This window comes from Mixophyes fleayi, chromosome 3 (genome assembly GCF_038048845.1).
Source record: "Mixophyes fleayi isolate aMixFle1 chromosome 3, aMixFle1.hap1, whole genome shotgun sequence".
In the NCBI taxonomy this organism is placed as follows: domain Eukaryota; kingdom Metazoa; phylum Chordata; class Amphibia; order Anura; family Limnodynastidae; genus Mixophyes; species Mixophyes fleayi.
In genome coordinates this window covers 46,743,386-46,763,984 of record NC_134404.1, presented here as the reverse complement: position 1 = coordinate 46,763,984, position 20,599 = coordinate 46,743,386, and positions in this window count along the sequence as shown.

The window sequence follows — 20,599 nt, the reverse complement described above, 5'->3', positions numbered from 1 at the left end:
GACACAAAGCAAGGAGTAAGGGTAAGGGAAGTAGAGGACAGGGGGGGTGAAGAGAGCAGGTGGTGAGGTGAATAGAGGAGGAAAGAGAAGGATGGTGAGGAGTACTAAGACTGATGAAGAGGGATCAAGAAGGGGTAGGTAGTGAAGGACAGGAGGTAGGATAGACAGAGGAAGGGTAGGCTTCCCTGAACAGGTGGGTTTAGGAAGCGTTTGAAGATGAGCAGTCTAGGAGATAACCTGATAGAGCGAGGGAGATCATTCCAGAGAAGGGGCAGCAGTGGAGAAGTCCTGAATGCAGGAATGAGACGAGATAACTAGATGAGAGGATAGACGGCGGTCATTAGCTGACCAAAAGGGGCGAGAGGGAGTATGAATAGAGATAAGTTCGGAGATGTAAGGAGATAGAGAGGGCTTTGTAGGTAAGGGTGAAGAGTTTGAAGAGGATTCTGTACCGGAGGGGGAGCCAATGAGGGTTGACAGAATGGGGAGGCAGATGTAATCCGGCAGGAGAGGAAGATAAGTCAGGCAGCAGCGTTGAATATGGGTTAAGAGGAGGGAGGCGGTTGCTGGTGAGGCCAGTAAGGAGGAGGTTGCAGTAATCAAGGCGGGAAATAAAAAAGGCGTGGATGAAAGTTTTGGTGGCATCGATGGAGAGGAAGGGTCTGATATTAGCTATATTGCGGAAGTGAAAGCGGCAGGTTTGGGTGAGGGATTGGATGTGGGGGCAAATAAGAGGGAGGCGTTGAGGATGACACCCAGGCATCGTACTTGTGGCAGAGAGAAGATGATGGTATTATCAATGGTGATGCAAAGGGTGGGAGGAGGGTAGACTTTTGAGGGAGGGAAGACAATAAGCTCAGATTTGGATATGTTGAGTTTAAGGAATCAATGGGATTTTCAGGAGGAGATGGCAGAGAGGCATCAGGACACTTTAGAGAGGACGGAAGTGGAGAGATCAGAAAAGGTGAGGTAGATTTGGGTGTCATCGGCATAGAGATGGTACTGGGGGCTGAAGGAACTGATAAGTTCATGCAAAGAAGAGCTATACAGGGAGAAGAGCAGAGGGCCTAGGACGAAGCCCTGGGGGACACCAATGGAGAGTGAGAGGGATGGAGATGAGGAGCCGATGTGAAAACTGAGAAAATCTGTAGATATACTTCATAGAGTGTCATGATAATAATAATCCCCTGTTTTCTGGGAGGGTGCACAGCATTTTACTCCATAGTTGCCTACTCTCCCAGAATCTCTCTGTTAACTAGTTGGGGCGGGGCTTGGCAACGGTAAACACGCGTCATTGCGGCCGCTCCCCTCGCTGTTATAGGCTAAAATGGTTGTGGCAGGGCAAAATGATGTGTCCTGTTTGACCATGCCCCCAAATATTGCCAGCGAGATCTCCCCTCCTGGAAGGGAAATCTCAAAAGTTGTCATGTATGTTTCACACCCCGCTAAAGGACTTGGTTTTTCAACATCTTCAGATGTGGTAGAGATCAGGCCTGAACCTACACTTTATGGGATAGACCAAGAGCCGGATTTACACCTCATGGGGCCCTAGGCAAGATATCGGTTTGCCCCCCGCATTCACACACACACATTGGCGCCTCACACACACACAGTGGCCCCTCTCACACACATAATACACACACACACAGTGGTCCCTCACACTCACACACATAATACACACACGCAGTGGCACCTCACACACACATAATACACGCACGCAGTGGCCCCTCACACACACACATAATACACGGATGCAGTGGCCCCTCTCACACACACACACACACACACACACATAATACACGGATGCAGTGGCCCCTCACACAAACACACACACATAATACACGGACGCAGAGGCCCCTCTCTCACACACACACACACACACATAATACACGGACGTAGTGGCCCCTCACACACACACATAATACACATAATGCAAACACACACACACACACATAACACACACACACACAGACACACACACGCACACACACACACAATACTACCCCACCCCTCCCCCAACTTACCTTTTTCCATCTAGGAGCTGTGGAGTCTTCATCCCCTTCACACATGGGACGGCACCTGTCATGTGGTGCACGTCCCATGTGACACACAGCAGGCCACACACAGGAGGGAGGGAGGAGACCAGCCACCACACTAGCCCGTGTGGCCCCTCCCCCGATTTGCGGCACCCGAACCCCCCTCCCCCGATTCGCGGCACACCCCAAACCAACTACACCACCTCTCTCTTTATATGGGAAAGTGCATACCAGACCCAGCATACGTCTGATTCTCTCTATCTGCAATCCTGCATACCAGTGTACCAGACTTGGTATACGTCTGATTCTCTCTATCTGCAATCCTACGTATCAGACCCAGCACACGTCTGATTCTCTCTATCTGCAATCCTACGTACCAGACCCAGCACACGTCTGATTCTCTCTATCTACAATCCTACGTACCAGACCCAGAACACGTCTGATTCTCTCTATCTGCAATCCTGCATAACAGACCTGGCATACGTCTGATTCTCTCTATCTGCAATCCTACGTACCAGACCCAGCACACGTCTGATTCTCTCTATCTGCAATCCTACGTACCAGTCCCAGCACACGTCTGATTCTCTCTATCTGCAATCCTACGTACCAAACGCAGCACACGTCTGATTCTCTCTATCTGCAATCCTGCATACCAGACCCAGCACACGTCTGATTCTCTCTATCTGCAATCCTACGTACCAGACCCAGCACACGTCTGATTTTCTCTATCTGCAATCCTGCATAACAGACCTGGCATACGTCTGATTCTCTCTATCTGCAATCCTACGTACCAGACCCAGCACACGTCTGATTCTCTCTATCTGCAATCCTGCATAACAGACCTGGCATACGTCTGATTCTCTCTATCTGCAATCCTACGTACCAGACCCAGCACACGTCTGATTCTCTCTATCTGCAATCCTGCATAACAGACCCAGCACAAGTCTAATTCTCTCTATCTGCAATCCTGCATAACAGACCTGGCATACGTCTGATTCTCTCTATCTGCAATCCTGGGTACCAGACCTGGCATACGTCTGATTCTCTCTATCTGCAATTGTGCGTACCAAACCTGGCTTATGTCTGACTCTTTTTATCTGCAATCCTGCCTACCAGACCCGGCATACGTCTGATTCTCTCTATCTGCAATCCTACGTACTAGACCCAGCACACGTCTGATTCTCTCTATCTGCAATCCTACGTACCAGACCCAGCACACGTCTGATTCTCTCTATCTGCAATCGTACGTACCAGACCCAGCACACGTCTGATTCTCTCTATCTGCAATCCTGCATAACAGTGTACCAGACTTGGTATACGTCTGATTCTCACTATCTGCAATCCTACGTATCAGACCCAGCACACGTCTGATTCTCTCTATCTGCAATCCTACGTACCAGACTTAGCACACGTCTGATTCTCTCTATCTACAATCCTACGTACCAGACCCAGAACACGTCTGATTCTCTCTATCTGCAATCCTGCATAACAGACCTGGCAAACGTCTGATTCTCTCTATCTGCAATCCTACGTACCAGACCCAGCACACGTCTGATTCTCTCTATCTGCAATCCTATGTACCAGTCCCAGCACACGTCTGATTCTCTCTATCTGCAATCCTACGTACCAAACGCAGCACACGTCTGATTCTCTCTATCTGCAATCCTGCATACCAGACCCAGCACACGTCTGATTCTCTCTATCTGCAATCCTACGTACCAGACCCAGCACACGTCTGATTTTCTCTATCTGCAATCCTGCATAACAGACCTGGCATACGTCTGATTCTCTCTATCTGCAATCCTACGTACCAGACCCAGCACACGTCTGATTCTCTCTATCTGCAATCCTGCATAACAGACCTGGCATACGTCTGATTCTCTCTATCTGCAATTATGGGTACCAGACCTGGCATACGTCTGATTCTCTCTATCTGCAATTGTGCGTACCAAACCTGGCTTATGTCTGACTCTTTTTATCTGCAATCCTGCGTACCAGACCCGGCATACGTCTGATTCTCTCTATCTGCAATCCTACGTACTAGACCCAGCACACGTCTGATTCTCTCTATCTGCAATCCTACGTACCAGACCGAGCACACGTCTGATTCTCTCTATCTGCAATCCTACGTACCAGACCCAGCACACGTCTGATTCTCTCTTTCTGCAATCCTGCATAACAGACCTGGCATACGTCTGATTATCTCTATCTGCAGTCCTACGTACCAGACCCAGCACACGTCTGATTTTCTCTATCTGCAATCCTACGTACCAGACCCAGCACACGTCTGATTTTCTCTATCTGCAATCCTGCATAACAGACCTGGCATACGTCTGATTCTCTCTATCTGCAATCCTGCGTACCAGACCCGGCATACGTCTGATTCTCTCTATCTGCAATCCTACGTACTAGACCCAGCACACGTCTGATTCTCTCTATCTGCAATCCTACGTACCAGACCCAGCACACGTCTGATTCTCTCTATCTGCAATCCTACGTACCAGACCCAGCACACGTCTGATTCTCTCTATCTGCAATCCTGCATAAAAGACCCAGCACACGTCTGATTCTCTCTATCTGCAATCCTACATAACAGACCCAGCACACGTCTGATTCTCTCTATCTGCAATCCTGGGTACCAGACCTGGCATACGTCTGATTCTCTCTATCTGCAATTGTGTGTTCCAAACCTGGCTTATGTCTGACTCTTTTTATATGCAATCCTGCGTACCAGACCCGGCATACGTCTGATTCTCTCTATCTGCAATCCTACGTACCAGACCCAGCACACGTCTGATTCTCTCTATCTGCAATCCTACGTACCAGACCCAGCACACGTCTGATTCTCTCTATCTGCAATCCTGCATAACAGACCTGGCATACGTCTGATTATCTCTATCTGCAATCCTACGTACCAGACCCAGCACACGTCTGATTTTCTCTATCTGCAATCCTACGTACCAGACCCAGCACACGTCTGATTCTCTCTATCTGCAATCCTGCATAACAGACCCAGCACACGTCTGATTCTCTCTATCTGCAATCCTGCATAACAGACCCAGCACACGTCTGATTCTCTCTATCTGCAATCCTGGGTACCAGACCTGGCATACGTCTGATTCTCTCTATCTGCAATTGTGTGTTCCAAACCTGGCTTATGTCTGACTCTTTTTATTTGCAATCCTGCGTACCAGACCCGGCATACGTCTGATTCTCTCTATCTGCAATCCTACGTACCAGACCCAGCACACGTCTGATTTTCTCTATCTGCAATCCTACGTACCAGACCCAGCACACGTCTGATTCTCTCTATCTGCAATCCTACGTACCAGACCCAGCACACGTCTGATTCTCTCTATCTGCAATCCTGCATAACAGACCTGGCATACGTCTGATTCTCTCTATCTGCAATCCTGGGTACCAGACCTGGCATACGTCTGATTCTCTCTATCTGCAATTGTGCGTACCAAACCTGGCTTATGTCTGACTCTTTTTATCTGCAATCCTGCGTACCAGACCCGGCATACGTCTGATCCTCTCTATCTGCAATCCTACGTACCAGACCCAGCACACGTCTGATTCTCTCTATCTGCAATCCTACGTACCAGACCCAGCACACGTCTGATTCTCTCTATCTGCAATCCTACGTACCAGACCCAGCACACGTCTGATTCTCTCTATCTGCAATCCTGCATAACAGACCCAGCACACGTCTGATTCTCTCTATCTGCAATCTTATGTACCAGACCCGGCATACGTCTGATTCTCTCTATCTGCAATCCTACCTAACGACCCAGCACACGTCTGATTCTCTCTATCTGCAATCCTACTTACCAGACCCAGCACACGTCTGATTCTCTCTATCTGCAATCCTGCATAACAGACCTGGCATACGTCTGATTCACTCTATATGCAATCCTACGTACCAGACCCAACACACGTCTGATTTTCTCTATCTGCAATCCTACGTACCAGACCCAGCACACGTCTGATTTTCTCTATCTGCAATCCTGCATAACAGACCTGGCATACGTCTGATTCTCTCTATCTGAAATCCTACGTACCAGACCCAGCACACGTCTGATTCTCTCTATCTGCAATCCTGCATAACAGACCTGGCATACGTCTGATTCTCTCTATCTGCAATTATGGGTACCAGACCTGGCATACGTCTGATTCTCTCTATCTGCAATTGTGCGTACCAAACCTGGCTTATGTCTGACTCTTTTTATCTGCAATCCTGCGTACCAGACCCGGCATACGTCTGATTCTCTCTATCTGCAATCCTACGTACCAGACCCAGCACACGTCTGATTCTCTCTATCTGCAATCCTACGTACCAGACCCAGCACACGTCTGATTCTCTCTATCTGCAATCCTGCATAAAAGACCCAGCACACGTCTGATTCTCTCTATCTGCAATCCTACATAACAGACCCAGCACACGTCTGATTCTCTCTATCTGCAATCCTGGGTACCAGACCTGGCATACGTCTGATTCTCTCTATCTGCAATTGTGTGTTCCAAACCTGGCTTATGTCTGACTCTTTTTATATGCAATCCTGCGTACCAGACCCGGCATACGTCTGATTCTCTCTATCTGCAATCCTACGTACCAGACCCAGCACACGTCTGATTCTCTCTATCTGCAATCCTACGTACCAGACCCAGCACACGTCTGATTCTCTCTATCTGCAATCCTGCATAACAGACCTGGCATACGTCTGATTATCTCTATCTGCAATCCTACGTACCAGACCCAGCACACGTCTGATTTTCTCTATCTGCAATCCTACGTACCAGACCCAGCACACGTCTGATTCTCTCTATCTGCAACCCTGCATAACAGACCCAGCACACGTCTGATTCTCTCTATCTGCAATCCTGCATAACAGACCCAGCACACGTCTGATTTTCTCTATCTGCAATCCTGGGTACCAGACCTGGCATACGTCTGATTCTCTCTATCTGCAATTGTGTGTTCCAAACCTGGCTTATGTCTGACTCTTTTTATTTGCAATCCTGCGTACCAGACCCGGCATACGTCTGATTCTCTCTATCTGCAATCCTACGTACCAGACCCAGCACACGTCTGATTCTCTCTATCTGCAATCCTACGTACCAGACCCAGCACACGTCTGATTCTCTCTATCTGCAATCCTACGTACCAGACCCAGCACACGTCTGATTCTCTCTATCTGCAATCCTGCATAACAGACCCGGCATACGTCTGATTCTCTCTATCTGCAATCCTGGGTACCAGACCTGGCATACGTCTGATTCTCTCTATCTGCAATTGTGCGTACCAAACCTAGCTTATGTCTGACTCTTTTTATCTGCAATCCTGCGTACCAGACCCGGCATACGTCTGATCCTCTCTATCTGCAATCCTACGTACCAGACCCAGCACACGTCTGATTCTCTCTATCTGCAATCCTACGTACCAGACCCAGCACACGTCTGATTCTCTCTATCTGCAATCCTACGTACCAGACCCAGCACACGTCTGATTCTCTCTATCTGCAATCCTGCATAACAGACCCAGCACACGTCTGATTCTCTCTATCTGCAATCTTATGTACCAGACCCGGCATACGTCTGATTCTCTCTATCTGCAATCCTACCTAACGACCCAGCACACGTCTGATTCTCTCTATCTGCAATCCTACGTACCAGACCCAGCACACGTCTGATTCTCTCTATCTGCAATCCTGCATAACAGACCTGGCATACGTCTGATTCTCTCTATCTGCAATCCTACGTACCAGACCCAACACACGTCTGATTCTCTCTATCTGCAATCCTGCACAACAGACCTGGCATACGTCTGATTCTCTCTATCTGCAATCCTGCATACCAGACCTGGCATACGTCTGATTCTCTCTATCTGCAATACTACGTACCAGACCCAACACACGTCTGATTCTCTCTATCTGCAATCCTGCACAACAGACCTGGCATACGTCTGATTCTCTCTATCTGCAATCCTGCATACCAGACCCGGCATATGTCTGATTTTCTATATCTGCAATCCTACGTACCAGACCCAGCACAAGTCTGATTCTCTCTATCTGCAATCCTGCATAACAGACCCAGCACACGTCTGATTCTCTCTATCTGCAATCCTGCATAACAGACCCAGCACACGTCTGATTCTCTCTATCTGCAATCCTGGGTAAAAGACCTGGCATACGTCTGATTCTCTCTATCTGCAATTGTGTGTTCCAAACCTGGCTTATGTCTGACTCTTTTTATTTGCAATCCTGCGTACCAGACCCGGCATACGTCTGATTCTCTCTATCTGCAATCCTACGTACCAGACCCAGCACACGTCTGATTCTCTCTATCTGCAATCCTACGTACCAGACCCAGCACACGTCTGATTCTCTCTATCTGCAATCCTACGTACCAGACCCAGCACACGTCTGATTCTCTCTATCTGCAATCCTGCATAACAGACCTGGCATACGTCTGATTCTCTCTATCTGCAATCCTGGGTACCAGACCCAGCACACGTCTGATTCTCTCTATCTGCAATCCTGCATAACAGACCCAGCACACGTCTGATTCTCTCTATCTGCAATCTTATGTACCAGACCTGGCATACGTCTGATTCTCTCTATCTGCAATCCTAGCTACCAGACCCAGCACACGTCTGATTCTCTCTATCTGCAATCCTACGTACCAGACCCAGCACACGTCTGATTCTCTCTATCTGCAATCCTGCATAACAGACCTGGCATACGTCTGATTCTCTCTATCTGCAATCCTACGTACCAGACCCAGCACACGTCTGATTCTCTCTATCTGCAATCCTGCACAACAGACCTGGCATACGTCTGATTCTCTCTATCTGCAATCCTGCATACCAGACCTGACATACGTCTGATTCTCTCTATCTGCAGTCCTGCGTACCAGACCCGGCAGATGTCTGATTCTCTCTATCTGCAATTGTGCGTACCAAACCTGGCTTATGTCTGACTCTTTTTATCTGCAATCCTGCGTACCAGACCCCTCATACTTCTGATTCTCTCTATCTGCAATTCTACGTACCAGACTCAGCACACGTCTGATTCTCTCTATCTGCAACCCTACGTACCAGACCCAGCACACGTCTGATTCTCTCTATCTGCAATCCTGCATAACAGACCTGGCGTACGTCTGATTCTCTCTATCTGCAATCCTGCGTACCATACCTGGCATACGTCTGATTCTCTCTATCTGCAATCCTGCATAACAGACCTGGCATACGTCTGATTATCTCTTTCTGCAATCCTACGTACCAGACCCAGCACACATCTGATTCTCTCTATCTGCAATCCTGCGTACCAGACCTGACATACGTCTGATTCTCTCTATCTGCAGTCCTGCGTACCAGACCCGGCATATGTCTGATTCTCTCTATCTGCAATTGTGCGTACCAAACCTGGCTTATGTCTGACTCTTTTTATCTGCAATCCTGCGTACCAGACCCCTCATACTTCTGATTCTCTCTATCTGCAATCCTACGTACCAGACTTAGCACACGTCTGATTCTCTCTATCTGCAATCCTACGTACTAGACCCAGCACACGTCTGATTCTCTCTATCTGCAATCCTGCATAACAGACCCAGCACACGTCTGATTCTCTCTATCTGCAATCCTGCATAACAGACCCAGCACACGTCTGATTCTCTCTATCTGCAATCCTGGGTACCAGACCTGGCATACGTCTGATTCTCTCTATCTACAATTGTGTGTTCCAAACCTGGCTTATGTCTGACTCTTTTTATTTGCAATCCTGCGTACCAGACCCGGCATACGTCTGATTCTCTCTATCTGCAATCCTACGTACCAGACCCAGCACACGTCTGATTCTCTCTATCTGCAATCCTACGTACCAGACCCAGCACACGTCTGATTCTCTCTATCTGCAATCCTGCATAACAGACCTGGCATACGTCTGATTCTCTCTATCTGCAATCCTGCGTAACAGACCCAGCACACGTCTGTTTCTCTCTATCTGCAATCTTATGTACCAGACCCGGCATACGTCTGATTCTCTCTATCTGCAATCCTACCTAACGACCCAGCACACGTCTGATTCTCTCTATCTGCAATCCTACGTACCAGACCCAGCACACGTCTGATTCTCTCTATCTGCAATCCTGCATAACAGACCTGGCATACGTCTGATTCTCTCTATCTGCAATCCTACGTACCAGACCCAGCACACGTCTGATTCTCTCTATCTGCAATCCTGCATAACAGACCCAGCACACGTCTGATTCTCTCTATCTGCAATCCTGGGTACCAGACCTGGCATACGTCTGATTCTCTCTATCTGCAATTGTGTGTTCCAAACCTGGCTTATGTCTGACTCTTTTTATTAGCAATCCTGCGTACCAGACTCGGCATACGTCTGATTCTCTCTATCTGCAATCCTACGTACCAGACCCAGCACACGTCTGATTCTCTCTATCTGCAATCCTACGTACCAGACCCAGCACACGTCTGATTCTCTCTATCTGCAATCCTACGTACCAGACCCAGCACACGTCTGATTCTCTCTATCTGCAATCCTGCATAACAGACCTGGCATACGTCTGATTCTCTCTATCTGCAATCCTGGGTACCAGACCTGGCATACGTCTGATTCTCTCTATCTGCAATTGTGCGTACCAAACCTAGCTTATGTCTGACTCTTTTTATCTGCAATCCTGCGTACCAGACCCGGCATACGTCTGATCCTCTCTATCTGCAATCCTACGTACCAGACCCAGCACACGTCTGATTCTCTCTATCTGCAATCCTACGTACCAGACCCAGCACACGTCTGATTCTCTCTATCTGCAATCCTACGTACCAGACCCAGCACACGTCTGATTCTCTCTATCTGCAATCCTGCATAACAGACCCAGCACACGTCTGATTCTCTCTATCTGCAATCTTATGTACCAGACCCGGCATACGTCTGATTATCTCTATCTGCAATCCTACCTACCAGACCCAGCACACGTCTGATTCTCTCTATCTGCAATCCTACGTACCAGACCCAGCACACGTCTGATTCTCTCTATCTGCAATCCTGCATAACAGACCTGGCATACGTCTGATTCTCTCTATCTGCAATCCTACGTACCAGACCCAGCACACGTCTGATTCTCTCTATCTGCAATCCTGCACAACAGACCTGGCATACGTCTGATTCTCTCTATCTGCAATCCTACATACCAGACCCAGCACACGTCTGATTCTCTCTATCTGCAATCCTACGTACCAGACCCAGCACACGTCTGATTCTCTCTATCTGCAATCCAACGTACCAGACCCAGCACACGTCTGATTCTCTCTATCTGCAATCCTGCATAACAGACCTGGCATACGTCTGATTCTCTCTATCTGCAATCCTGGGTACCAGACCTGGCATACGTCTGATTCTCTCTATCTGCAATTGTGCGTACCAAACCTGGCTTACGTCTGACTCTTTTTATCTGCAATCCTGTGTACCAGACCCAGCACACGTCTGATTCTCTCTATCTGCAATCCTGCGTACCAGACCCAGCACACGTCTGATTCTCTCTATCTGCAATCCTGCATAACAGACCTGGCATACGTCTGATTCTCTCTATCTGCAATCCTACGTACCAGACCCAGCACACGTCTGATTCTCTCTATCTGCAATCCTGCATAACAGACCTGGCATACGTCTGATTCTCTCTATCTGCAATACTACGTACCAGACCCAGCACACGTCTGATTCTCTCTATCTGCAATCCTGCACAACAGACCTGGCATACGTCTGATTCTCTCTATCTGCAATCCTGCGTACCAGACCTGGCATACGTCTGATTCTCTCTATCTGCAGTCCTGCGTACCAGACCCGGCATATGTCTGATTCTCTCTATCTGCAATCTTATGTACCAGACCCGGCATACGTCTGATTCTCTCTATCTGCAATCCTACCTAACGACCCAGCACACGTCTGATTCTCTCTATCTGCAATCCTACTTACCAGACCCAGCACACGTCTGATTCTCTCTATCTGCAATCCTACGTACCAGACCCAGCACACGTCTGATTCTCTCTATCTGCAATCCTACGTACCAGACCCAGCACACGTCTGATTCTCTCTATCTGCAATCCTGCATAACAGACCCAGCACACGTCTGATTCTCTCTATCTGCAATCTTATGTACCAGACCCGGCATACGTCTGATTCTCTCTATCTGCAATCCTACCTAACGACCCAGCACACGTCTGATTCTCTCTATCTGCAATCCTACTTACCAGACCCAGCACACGTCTGATTCTCTCTATCTGCAATCCTGCATAACAGACCTGGCATACGTCTGATTCACTCTATATGCAATCCTACGTACCAGACCCAACACACGTCTGATTCTCTCTATCTGCAATCCTACGTACCAGACCCAGCACACGTCTGATTTTCTCTATCTGCAATCCTGCATAACAGACCTGGCATACGTCTGATTCTCTCTATCTGAAATCCTACGTACCAGACCCAGCACACAACTGATTCTCTCTATCTGCAATCCTGCATAACAGACCTGGCATACGTCTGATTCTCTCTATCTGCAATTATGAGTACCAGACCTGGCATACGTCTGATTCTCTCTATCTGCAATTGTGCGTACCAAACCTGGCTTATGTCTGACTCTTTTTATCTGCAATCCTGCGTACCAGACCCGGCATACGTCTGATTCTCTCTATCTGCAATCCTACGTACTAGACCCAGCACACGTCTGATTCTCTCTATCTGCAATCCTACGTACCAGACCAAGCACACGTCTGATTCTCTCTATCTGCAATCCTACGTACCAGACCCAGCACACGTCTGATTCTCTCTATCTGCAATCCTGCATAACAGACCTGGCATACGTCTGATTATCTCTATCTGCAGTCCTACGTACCAGACCCAGCACACGTCTGATTTTCTCTATCTGCAATCCTACGTACCAGACCCAGCAAACGTCTGATTTTCTCTATCTGCAATCCTGCATAACAGACCTGGCGTACGTCTGATTCTCTCTATCTGCAATCCTGCGTACCAGACCCGGCATACGTCTGATTCTCTCTATCTGCAATCCTACGTACTAGACCCAGCACACGTCTGATTCTCTCTATCTGCAATCCTACGTACCAGACCCAGCACACGTCTGATTCTCTCTATCTGCAATCCTACGTACCAGACCCAGCACACGTCTGATTCTCTCTATCTGCAATCCTGCATAAAAGACCCAGCACACGTCTGATTCTCTCTATCTGCAATCCTACATAACAGACCCAGCACACGTCTGATTCTCTCTATCTGCAATCCTGGGTACCAGACCTGGCATACGTCTGATTCTCTCTATCTGCAATTGTGTGTTCCAAACCTGGCTTATGTCTGACTCTTTTTATATGCAATCCTGCGTACCAGACCCGGCATACGTCTAATTCTCTCTATCTGCAATCCTACGTACCAGACCCAGCACACGTCTGATTCTCTCTATCTGCAATCCTACGTACCAGACCCAGCACACGTCTGATTCTCTCTATCTGCAATCCTGCATAACAGACCTGGCATACGTCTGATTATCTCTATCTGCAATCCTACGTACCAGACCCAGCACACGTCTGATTTTCTCTATCTGCAATCCTACGTACCAGACCCAGCACACGTCTGATTCTCTCTATCTGCAATCCTGCATAACAGACCCAGCACACGTCTGATTCTCTCTATCTGCAATCCTGCATAACAGACCCAGCACACGTCTGATTTTCTCTATCTGCAATCCTGGGTACCAGACCTGGCATACGTCTGATTCTCTCTATCTGCAATTGTGTGTTCCAAACCTGGCTTATGTCTGACTCTTTTTATTTGCAATCCTGCGTACCAGACCCGGCATACGTCTGATTCTCTCTATCTGCAATCCTACGTACCAGACCCAGCACACGTCTGATTCTCTCTATCTGCAATCCTACGTACCAGACCCAGCACACGTCTGATTCTCTCTATCTGCAATCCTGCACAACAGACCTGGCATACGTCTGATTCTCTCTATCTGCAATCCTACATACCAGACCCAGCACACGTCTGATTCTCTCTATCTGCAATCCTACGTACCAGACCCAGCACACGTCTGATTCTATCTATCTGCAATCCAACGTACCAGACCCAGCACACGTCTGATTCTCTCTATCTGCAATCCTGCATAACAGACCTGGCATACGTCTGATTCTCTCTATCTGCAATCCTGGGTACCAGACCTGGCATACGTCTGATTCTCTCTATCTGCAATTGTGCGTACCAAACCTGGCTTACGTCTGACTCTTTTTATCTGCAATCCTGTGTACCAGACCCAGCACACGTCTGATTCTCTCTATCTGCAATCCTGCGTACCAGACCCAGCACACGTCTGATTCTCTCTATCTGCAATCCTGCATAACAGACCTGGCATACGTCTGATTCTCTCTATCTGCAATCCTACGTACCAGACCCAGCACACGTCTGATTCTCTCTATCTGCAATCCTGCATAACAGACCTGGCATACGTCTGATTCTCTCTATCTGCAATACTACGTACCAGACCCAGCACACGTCTGATTCTCTCTATCTGCAATCCTGCACAACAGACCTGGCATACGTCTGATTCTCTCTATCTGCAATCCTGCGTACCAGACCTGGCATACGTCTGATTCTCTCTATCTGCAGTCCTGCGTACCAGACCCGGCATATGTCTGATTCTCTCTATCTGCAATCTTATGTACCAGACCCGGCATACGTCTGATTCTCTCTATCTGCAATCCTACCTAACGACCCAGCACACGTCTGATTCTCTCTATCTGCAATCCTACTTACCAGACCCAGCACACGTCTGATTCTCTCTATCTGCAATCCTACGTACCAGACCCAGCACACGTCTGATTCTCTCTATCTGCAATCCTACGTACCAGACCCAGCACACGTCTGATTCTCTCTATCTGCAATCCTGCATAACAGACCCAGCACACGTCTGATTCTCTCTATCTGCAATCTTATGTACCAGACCCGGCATACGTCTGATTCTCTCTATCTGCAATCCTACCTAACGACCCAGCACACGTCTGATTCTCTCTATCTGCAATCCTACTTACCAGACCCAGCACACGTCTGATTCTCTCTATCTGCAATCCTGCATAACAGACCTGGCATACGTCTGATTCACTCTATATGCAATCCTACGTACCAGACCCAACACACGTCTGATTCTCTCTATCTGCAATCCTACGTACCAGACCCAGCACACGTCTGATTTTCTCTATCTGCAATCCTGCATGACAGACCTGGCATACGTCTGATTCTCTCTATCTGAAATCCTACGTACCAGACCCAGCACACAACTGATTCTCTCTATCTGCAATCCTGCATAACAGACCTGGCATACGTCTGATTCTCTCTATCTGCAATTATGGGTACCAGACCTGGCATACGTCTGATTCTCTCTATCTGCAATTGTGCGTACCAAACCTGGCTTATGTCTGACTCTTTTTATCTGCAATCCTGCGTACCAGACCCGGCATACGTCTGATTCTCTCTATCTGCAATCCTACGTACTAGACCCAGCACACGTCTGATTCTCTCTATCTGCAATCCTACGTACCAGACCAAGCACACGTCTGATTCTCTCTATCTGCAATCCTACGTACCAGACCCAGCACACGTCTGATTCTCTCTATCTGCAATCCTGCATAACAGACCTGGCATACGTCTGATTATCTCTATCTGCAGTCCTACGTACCAGACCCAGCACACGTCTGATTTTCTCTATCTGCAATCCTACGTACCAGACCCAGCAAACGTCTGATTTTCTCTATCTGCAATCCTGCATAACAGACCTGGCGTACGTCTGATTCTCTCTATCTGCAATCCTGCGTACCAGACCCGGCATACGTCTGATTCTCTCTATCTGCAATCCTACGTACTAGACCCAGCACACGTCTGATTCTCTCTATCTGCAATCCTACGTACCAGACCCAGCACACGTCTGATTCTCTCTATCTGCAATCCTACGTACCAGACCCAGCACACGTCTGATTCTCTCTATCTGCAATCCTGCATAAAAGACCCAGCACACGTCTGATTCTCTCTATCTGCAATCCTACATAACAGACCCAGCACACGTCTGATTCTCTCTATCTGCAATCCTGGGTACCAGACCTGGCATACGTCTGATTCTCTCTATCTGCAATTGTGTGTTCCAAACCTGGCTTATGTCTGACTCTTTTTATATGCAATCCTGCGTACCAGACCCGGCATACGTCTGATTCTCTCTATCTGCAATCCTACGTACCAGACCCAGCACACGTCTGATTCTCTCTATCTGCAATCCTACGTACCAGACCCAGCACACGTCTGATTCTCTCTATCTGCAATCCTGCATAACAGACCTGGCATACGTCTGATTATCTCTATCTGCAATCCTACGTACCAGACCCAGCACACGTCTGATTTTCTCTATCTGCAATCCTACGTACCAGACCCAGCACACGTCTGATTCTCTCTATCTGCAATCCTGCATAACAGACCCAGCACACGTCTGATTCTCTCTATCTGCAATCCTGCATAACAGACCCAGCACACGTCTGATTTTCTCTATCTGCAATCCTGGGTACCAGACCTGGCATACGTCTGATTCTCTCTATCTGCAATTGTGTGTTCCAAACCTGGCTTATGTCTGACTCTTTTTATTTGCAATCCTGCGTACCAGACCCGGCATACGTCTGATTCTCTCTATCTGCAATCCTACGTACCAGACCCAGCACACGTCTGATTCTCTCTATCTGCAATCCTACGTACCAGACCCAGCACACGTCTGATTCTCTCTATCTGCAATCCTGCATAAAAGACCCAGCACACGTCTGATTCTCTCTATCTGCAATCCTACATAACAGACCCAGCACACGTCTGATTCTCTCTATCTGCAATCCTGGGTACCAGACCTGGCATACGTCTGATTCTCTCTATCTGCAATTGTGTGTTCCAAACCTGGCTTATGTCTGACTCTTTTTATATGCAATCCTGCGTACCAGACCCGGCATACGTCTGATTCTCTCTATCTGCAATCCTACGTACCAGACCCAGCACACGTCTGATTCTCTCTATCTGCAATCCTACGTACCAGACCCAGCACACGTCTGATTCTCTCTATCTGCAATCCTGCATAACAGACCTGGCATACGTCTGATTATCTCTATCTGCAATCCTACGTACCAGACCCAGCACACGTCTGATTTTCTCTATCTGCAATCCTACGTACCAGACCCAGCACACGTCTGATTCTCTCTATCTGCAATCCTGCATAACAGACCCAGCACACGTCTGATTCTCTCTATCTGCAATCCTGCATAACAGACCCAGCACACGTCTGATTTTCTCTATCTGCAATCCTGGGTACCAGACCTGGCATACGTCTGATTCTCTCTATCTGCAATTGTGTGTTCCAAACCTGGCTTATGTCTGACTCTTTTTATTTGCAATCCTGCGTACCAGACCCGGCATACGTCTGATTCTCTCTATCTGCAATCCTACGTACCAGACCCAGCACACGTCTGATTCTCTCTATCTGCAATCCTACGTACCAGACCCAGCACACGTCTGATTCTCTCTATCTGCAATCCTACGTACCAGACCCAGCACACGTCTGATTCTCTCTATCTGCAATCCTGCATAACAGACCCGGCATACGTCTGATTCTCTCTATCTGCAATCCTGGGTACCAGACCTGGCATACGTCTGATTCTCTCTATCTGCAATTGTGCGTACCAAACCTGGCTTATGTCTGACTCTTTTTATCTGCAATCCTGCGTACCAGACCCGGCATACGTCTGATCCTCTCTATCTGCAATCCTACGTACCAGACCCAGCACACGTCTGATTCTCTCTATCTGCAATCCTACGTACCAGACCCAGCACACGTCTGATTCTCTCTATCTGCAATCCTACGTACCAGACCCAGCACACGTCTGATTCTCTCTATCTGCAATCCTGCATAACAGACCCAGCACACGTCTGATTCTCTCTATCTGCAATCTTATGTACCAGACCCGGCATACGTCTGATTCTCTCTATCTGCAATCCTACCTAACGACCCAGCACACGTCTGATTCTCTCTATCTGCAATCCTACGTACCAGACCCAGCACACGTCTGATTCTCTCTATCTGCAATCCTGCATAACAGACCTGGCATACGTCTGATTCTCTCTATCTGCAATCCTACGTACCAGACCCAACACACGTCTGATTCTCTCTATCTGCAATCCTGCACAACAGACCTGGCATACGTCTGATTCTCTCTATCTGCAATCCTGCATACCAGACCCGGCATATGTCTGATTTTCTATATCTGCAATCCTACGTACCAGACCCAGCACAAGTCTGATTCTCTCTATCTGCAATCCTGCATAACAGACCCAGCACACGTCTGATTCTCTCTATCTGCAATCCTGCATAACAGACCCAGCACACGTCTGATTCTCTCTATCTGCAATCCTGGGTAAAAGACCTGGCATACGTCTGATTCTCTCTATCTGCAATTGTGTGTTCCAAACCTGGCTTATGTCTGACTCTTTTTATTTGCAATCCTGCGTACCAGACCCGGCATACGTCTGATTCTCTCTATCTGCAATCCTACGTACCAGACCCAGCACACGTCTGATTCTCTCTATCTGCAATCCTACGTACCAGACCCAGCACACGTCTGATTCTCTCTATCTGCAATCCTACGTACCAGACCCAGCACACGTCTGATTCTCTCTATCTGAAATCCTGCATAACAGACCTGGCATACGTCTGATTCTCTCTATCTGCAATCCTGGGTACCAGACCTGGCATACGTCTGATTCTCTCTATCTGCAATTGTGCGTACCAAACCTGGCTTATGTCTGACTCTTTTTATCTGCAATCCTGCGTACCAGACCCGGCATACGTCTGATCCTCTCTATCTGCAGTCCTGCGTACCAGACCCAGCACACGTCTGATTCTCTCTATCTGCAATCCTACGTACCAGACCCAGCACACGTCTGATTCTCTCTATCTGCAATCCTACGTACCAGACCCAGCACACGTCTGATTCTCTCTATCTGCAATCCTGCATAACAGACCCAGCACACGTCTGATTCTCTCTATCTGCAATCTTATGTACCAGACCCGGCATACGTCTGATTCTCTCTATCTGCAATCCTAGCTACCAGACCCAGCACACGTCTGATTCTCTCTATCTGCAATCCTACGTACCAGACCCAGCACACGTCTGATTCTCTCTATCTGCAATCCTGCATAACAGACCTGGCATACGTCTGATTCTCTCTATCTGCAATCCTACGTACCAGACCCAGCACACGTCTGATTCTCTCTATCTGCAATCCTGCACAACAGACCTGGCATACGTCTGATTCTCTCTATCTGCAATCCTGCATACCAGACCTGACATACGTCTGATTCTCTCTATCTGCAGTCCTGCGTACCAGACCCGGCATATGTCTGATTCTCTCTATCTGCAATTGTGCGTACCAAACCTGGCTTATGTCTGACTCTTTTTATCTGCAATCCTGCGTACCAGACCCCTCATACTTCTGATTCTCTCTATCTGCAATTCTACGTACCAGACTCAGCACACGTCTGATTCTCTCTATCTGCAACCCTACGTACCAGACCCAGCACACGTCTGATTCTCTCTATCTGCAATCCTGCATAACAGACCTGGCGTACGTCTGATTCTCTCTATCTGCAATCCTGCGTACCATACCTGGCATACGTCTGATTCTCTCTATCTGCAATCCTGCATAACAGACCTGGCATACGTCTGATTATCTCTTTCTGCAATCCTACGTACCAGACCCAGCACACATCTGATTCTCTCTATCTGCAATCCTGCGTACCAGACCTGACATACGTCTGATTCTCTCTATCTGCAGTCCTGCGTACCAGACCCGGCATATGTCTGATTCTCTCTATCTGCAATTGTGCGTACCAAACCTGGCTTATGTCTGACTCTTTTTATCTGCAATCCTGCGTACCAGACCCCTCATACTTCTGATTCTCTCTATCTGCAATCCTACGTACCAGACTTAGCACACGTCTGATTCTCTCTATCTGCAATCCTACGTACTAGACCCAGCACACGTCTGATTCTCTCTATCTGCAATCCTGCATAACAGACCCAGCACACGTCTGATTCTCTCTATCTGCAATCCTGCATAACAGACCCAGCACACGTCTGATTCTCTCTATCTGCAATCCTGGGTACCAGACCTGGCATACGTCTGATTCTCTCTATCTGCAATTGTGTGTTCCAAACCTGGCTTATGTCTGACTCTTTTTATTTGCAATCCTGCGTACCAGACCCGGCATACGTCTGATTCTCTCTATCTGCAATCCTACGTACCAGACCCAGCACACGTCTGATTCTCTCTATCTGCAATCCTACGTACCAGACCCAGCACACGTCTGATTCTCTCTATCTGCAATCCTGCATAACAGACCTGGCATACGTCTGATTCTCTCTATCTGCAATCCTGCGTAACAGACCCAGCACACGT